Source organism: Varanus komodoensis, unplaced genomic scaffold, assembly GCF_004798865.1.
Source record: "Varanus komodoensis strain SLA01 unplaced genomic scaffold, ASM479886v1 scaffold53, whole genome shotgun sequence".
Taxonomy (NCBI): Eukaryota; Metazoa; Chordata; class Lepidosauria; order Squamata; family Varanidae; genus Varanus; species Varanus komodoensis.
Genome location: NW_025336126.1, coordinates 2,756,052 through 2,762,051, shown reverse-complemented (window position 1 = coordinate 2,762,051; position 6,000 = coordinate 2,756,052). Strand labels below are relative to the sequence as shown.

General features: G+C 56.4%; 1 protein-coding gene across 1 annotated transcript in view; it reads left to right on the top strand.

Annotated features, from left to right (window-relative positions):
• The first annotated feature begins 477 nt into the window (after positions 1-477).
• GRIN2D (glutamate ionotropic receptor NMDA type subunit 2D) overlaps positions 478-6,000 on the top strand; it is a 49,975-nt gene continuing 44,452 nt past the window's right edge. The window contains exon 1 of the mRNA XM_044447878.1: positions 478-596. The gene's annotated coding sequence lies outside the window, so the exon portion shown is untranslated. The remainder of the gene's footprint in view (positions 597-6,000) is intronic.

Genomic DNA, 6,000 nt, shown 5'->3' with positions numbered 1-6,000 from the left:
AATAAATAACTCAACTCTAAGCGATGCAGAGATTTCTAGGCTCAAGGCCCCGGGGAAAGGCAGCCTCGCCGCGAAGCGACTGGGGCTCCGGCGTTTCTTGGCTGCTTGATCTGGCTCCCTCCTCGCCGGCGACCAGCCCGCCCGCCCCGACGCCGGTTTCTGCTTTAACTTTGGGATGCAACATGTGTAGCGCGGAAAGCTGCAACAACCTTGAACGGAGACAGACGCGGAGGGGTGGGGGGAGAGAGCAAAGGCGGGGGGGCACCTGAGCGGTGAATAAAGATAGGAAATAAATTTGGGAAAGGCAGGGAGAAGAAGAAAAGGAGAGGGGGGAGCAAAGGAGGGGGGAGAAGATGCTGCTGCTGCTGCTGCTGCTCCCGCGGCTGGTTGGATTTAGCGCTTGTTTGATTCCCCGCAGGAGAAAAGGAGATTAAGGGAAAAGAAAAAAAATAGGAATAAATAAAATTATCTTTTTAAAAAAGATCAAGGAGGAAACATTGCTTTCTCTCTCTTTCTCCAGACACGGAGATTTTTTGTTGCTATTGGTCCTCTTCAGTTTCCTGGTTTATTCTTTCCTCGGGAGTTGTCATGAAAAGGTAAGATCTCTATTTCTTTATCTATCAAAAATAACCGTTCCGAGTCCGGGCGTTGTTACGCAGGGTCACCGACACACGGATGCGTTGCTTGCCTGAACCTCGACGAGGGGGCTTCTTTGATCCCTTCCCCCTATTCCCCAGTACCTTTGGTGGTGTGTTGTTTTTACAGGGAAAGTGGGTGGGGGGAATAATGGAAAGTGGAAGGGAATCTCGGTCCCCCGTAATTATCCTGATCTCGAAGTATTCCTGTCTAAGACGTAGCTGACCCTACTTGAAAAGAAAGGGGTTCTCCCCACCACCACCCCATGACTGTACATTTCCCCCCTTTTCCTGCGGGACACACACACACACACACACACACCAAGCTATGAGTTCGGACTTCGAAAAGCGCCTTTCCCCCCCAGCCTCACGGGGGCTGGGTTTGCAGGGGAAAGAATGGACCCCCCCCGTGTGTGTGTATGTGTGTGTGAGTGTGAGTGTACGCTCGCGCATGATTTGTTTGTAGCATTGATTATCAAGATTGCAAGAGTAGGAGATGCGATGATGATGATGATGTAAAAATGTGGGTTTTGCTTGTTTTTAAACCCTTCCTGGCTGTTATTCCGAATTATTCCCAACTGCAAAAGAATAGAGAGACAAGGAGACTTGCTTGTAGCGTCTAGGAAACAAACCGAATCCGTATTTCGGGCGAAAAATAAAATAAAATAAAATAGCCATTGGAGGGCATCTACCTGTCCCCACCCGCGTCGAGAGACAGAAAGGGAGCCTGGGGGGAACCTTTCTGTGCCCCCTCCCGCAGCTGCTTTTCTTGGTTGCATGATTGGGTGGCCTCCACTCCGATGGCCGAGGGGAAGAGGGACGCAGCAGGATCGGGCCCCTTCGCCCGCGGGGGTGCGAATGGTCTAGCGGGGCGGGTGCGAGGGCCCCGCAGGGACCTGTGCTCGTGAAGCTCCGGGGCCGATTCGGCCGGGAGCTCGAACGCCTGGGTTGTTCGGGGAGAGAGAAGCGCCTAGTGGTTAGCGGGCCTGGGCAGGACTAAGCGGAGCGTCAAGGGGGAGGAGTGGTGTGCGGTGGGAAGGCGAAGGAGCCGAGGAGCCCGGGTCTTCTGGGAGGAGCGTGGGGCTGAGCGCAGGAGGGAGGCACCGGCCAGGAGTCCTTGGATTCTTCACGAAGGCAGTGGATTGCAGTGGTTAAAGCGGGGTAAGAAGCCAGACGTCTTCAGCGCTCGGGGGCTGAAAGGCGAGGGCGCAGTGCCTCCTTCCCTCTCCCAGCCGCGCCCCCGGGCAGGTTCTCTCGCGGGGGCTGGAGGCTCGGCTGGGGGAAGCTGGGCTGGCGGCGTGGGCACCGCTCCCCACGCAGGCACATGGCTGGGCCGTAGGCGCCCGCAGGGCTGCCCGGCGGTGACCATCCGCCCGCCGACACTGGGCTTGGGGGGCGCGGGAGAAGACCCGGCTCTCCCTCGGGGAGAGGCGGCTGCCGCGGCTGCCGCAGGACCGAAGGAAGGAAGGAAGCGCCCCCGCCCCACCCCGCCCCGCCCGGATGAGCAGCTGGTGGAGGTGAGAAGGCGGGCGGCGGAGCTGGGGCGGGGAAGGCATCGAAGGCGACGAGGAAGAGGAGCCTTTTCCCGCCGCGGCTTGGCCCGTGATCGCGGCGGGCCACGCCTCTCAGTCAGCGGCAAGGAAGGCTGGCCAGCAGGGGGATCCTAAGATGGCTGAGTCGGAAAGCCAGGGACGTCTGAAGCGGTCCCGAGGCAGCCCGTGTCCAAGAACGGCGTGTGGGAGGTGTGCACGCGGAGGGGGGCTGGGGATGCGCCGAGTCCCCCCCCTCGCCGGCTCCCAGAGAGGCCGATCTCCCTGCCAGAGCGAGCTGGGGGGCGGGGGAAGGGGTTTGCCAAAAGCAGCCCATTCCTGAGGGGCTTGACAGCTGGGACAAGAGGATTTTATGTGTAAGCCATGTGGAAGGACTCAAATGCTGAGCTATTTCTCTCCCAGTCATTAAAAAATAAAAAAAAATTGCACCGCTGCTACTTCAAAGCAAGAGAGGGACCAAAGGGCAACAAACAGATCCTGTCTGGGTCTGTATCCTCCCTCCCCCCGAGACCCCCCAGGAGAGGCGGGGGAGGAGGGAAAGGGTATGCCCAGATGCTGCAGCAGGGGAGAGAGAAAGCCCGGGCTCCCGGCTGGCTCAGCCTACACTGCCTTAATGGCTTTCCTGTTTCTAGCCCACGCTTTTCCTCGATGGTTGGGATCTCTTGTCCTGCAGCTGCTCCGATCCAAACGGCTCGTTTCCCACACTACCGTGGTAGCTCAGGCTCGGAGTGCAGAGCCCGCCCTGCCGCCACTGCTGGACCCTGCCTCCATGTGCCTGGGCAAGCAGACCCCGCTTGGGGTGCCACGCGAGGCGGCGGGCTGCTTAGCCAGGCCAGCGGTCTCTTTCCACACTGCCCTCCATGCACAAGTTCTCCCAGGGGGGTGTCTTCACCCTGGGCCTGACTGAATCCTGGACAGGATTCTCTGGGCAAGGGCTGGGTCACGGTGAGTCAGTGCCTTGAAGCTGGCCTCCTTCTGGGTGTCTTTTCACACCCCATATCCGCCCTCTGCTTTTGCAATAAGCTCCCCCAGCTACTGTTTTTGGAAACATTATTTGGTTAAAATCTGGAAATTAGGAGTGGGTTCCATGGATCTTATTTAGTGCCCTTATCTTCCTCTCCCCCCATTCAAACACTCTCTGCACATGTTGGCTTCTGTGCATTTCCCTTTCATGCATAAAGTCTAAAGCCAGCCTGTGGTAACGCATCTCTATCCCTGAACAGAAGCAGTACCAGTGTGTGTGAAAACTCATTTGGGAACAAGAGAAGATGGGAGAAGGGCAGGGTACAAAGGAAGCTGATTAACACCATGCCAGACCCCCTTGGTCCACCTCCATTTCTCCCGGATCTCTGGCAGAGATCTGTCCCATCACCCACAGACTTGGCTCTTTCGACGGGAGAAGCCAGGGGCTGCACTGTTTCCATCCAAAGCAGGTCACCTCCAGAACAGCTAAAGGAAGAGGCAGGCACTTGGCTGGAGAATGTGGGCGAGAGTCCTGCCTCTACTTGCAAGCCAAGTAATGGAGAGTTAAAGAGAAAGGACAGAAGCAAAGGTGGGGCAGAGCGGGCTAGGAAGAAGGTAGGGACGTTGCCAATATTAGCAGTGTGGGGGGAGGTATTTCCTGGAGGGCAGGAGGTGCTGCACCAAAGAAGAAAGTTGAGGCCACTGCAGGGCATGATTGGTATTTATGAATAAAGGAGTATTGCCCTCTGTTGGCTGGTGTGTGGTCCATTCAGTGTTCCCGGATCTCTCTTCTTTTGCCACCTGCAGTTTTCTGGGTACCTTTCCCCAAAAGGTTTTCCCCGCCCTTGCACACAATTCATGAATGACCTGTGGAGCCCATTGACACAGCCTTCAGTGACTAGGCAGGGGTTCAAGGCAGCTTCTGAAAAAGAGGATGCAGGGGGCAAAGACAGTGTTGGAGGATGGGATAAGGTTGATAATGGCCAACAAGGATGAGGAAGGGAGGCAGACTCATCCTGACAAGGTCTGTAAAACTGAGCACGAGGGAGCCGATAAAATCACTTCATAATTACCACTGTAGTTTCCTCTGGAAACTGTTTTCAGAGTCGCGGGGGGGGGATCCCTGAGGAGAAGCTGCCTTTTGCTAAGAGATTTATGTGCTCCTTCCATTCACGTCCTGGTTCTGGCCCAATTTCTTCTGAGAGTGGGCCTCTGGGTACGGCCTACCGGCAGAACACCGACGGGTTGGTGCTCCTCTTCTGCCTTGCGTGCAGTCCTGGGCCGGGCTGGGATTGCCGGTCACAAAGATGTTTCTGCCCCTTTTCTCCTAGGATTGGAAATGGGGCCACGCAGTGGGTTCCGCGGCTGTGGGGGCTGAAGCAATATTGTCCTTGCCGGCTTCTGGATTCTAGGTTGAGATGGATCATTGGTATGGCCCAGTCTGATGGTGACTATGACCTCTGAGTATGTCTTTGTCTTTCAACATTCATGTTTGGGGTTCCACCTTGCTAGGCATGCGGTGCCTGCCGGGGGGCGCGCTTCCTTCCATGTGTCTGTGGGCTTCTCACACACAGAGGCTGCCTGCTCACCTGTGAAATCGCTGGCGTCTTACGGAGCAGGTGTGCCCTTGAAGGAGTTCCGCGTGTATCCGTGGCTGCCGCTCCGTTCTGACTGTGCATGTGCGTCAGAGTTCCCCTTTGCTGCTGCTGCTGCTTCGGGTACATTGGTGGCTGTCTTCTTACTGATTCGTGTGCCAGGCAGGGCGAGTGTGAGCAAGCGAGTGCGTGCGTGCGTGCGTTTGGCGGGGCAAGGGTTGCATCGGTGTGCACCTGTGCCAGAAGCGCTCTCCCCACCCCCACCCCCTTTGTGCACATGGCTTGTTCTCTCCCCTCTGATTGTGTGCGTGGACCCATGGCCACCCCTGCCTTCCGACTGCCTCTTTCACCATTGTCTTCTCTCTTGACCGTGCTTGTTGATCGGTTGACTCTTTTGGCATGAGTATGCTGGGCTATCAATAATGGTCTCTTTTCAGGCTGGCTGTGTTTGTGAGTGGCTCTCTTGGCGGATTCACTCCCCTGCTGCCATGTACGTTCCAGCAAATGAGCGCCTTGCCGAATGCCGGTATGGCTTAGCATGCAGAGGGCAGCCACGGACCCAGGAGAGCTGGGCTCAAGCCATCTCCCGGCTTAGCCACGGGCTCACTAGTTGGACAAATACACTGGAGCCTCAGTTTCCCACTGTAACATGGTGATGCTCATGATCTACCTGGAGGACCAACCCCGTGAGGGCGCTTAAGCGCATTTCCCCTGTTGGCCCTCTAGACGCTCTCTGCCATTTGACAAAGGAATCCCAGCTTTGGTCCTGAATCGTCCCTCCTTCCAAACACGCAGCTGTCAGAATGACTTCCTCTCTCTCTCTCTCTCTCCCTGTCCCTTGTGGATTTTCACATGGGTTGTGCATTTTCTCCTCTCCAGAGGTGGAGGAGCCTCCTAGCAACAGATTAGCTGGTTTGGGTGTGGTCAGAGAGAAAGGCAGCCAATTGTGCTGCACAGATTTGGTGCCTACAATGCTCAGATGTGCTTATTGCTTAAAGGGACGTTAGGCAGTACTACTGACAGTAGTAGCCGGAGTGTCAACTTGCATGAGAAGCTGCACGCGGCGAGGAGGGTGTGGAGGACTGAGCTCCGAGTGCCTGCAGAGCAGACAGATGCAACAGAGGCCTTGCTTGGTCTCTGGCCTCCCACCTGTATTCCCAGCCCTCTCCCAGATAGGCGCGCAGGCTCAGCCATACATTTTCAAAGTGAACTTGCCTCTCCTCATGGCACCCCGCTGGTAGTATGTACAAATTGAGA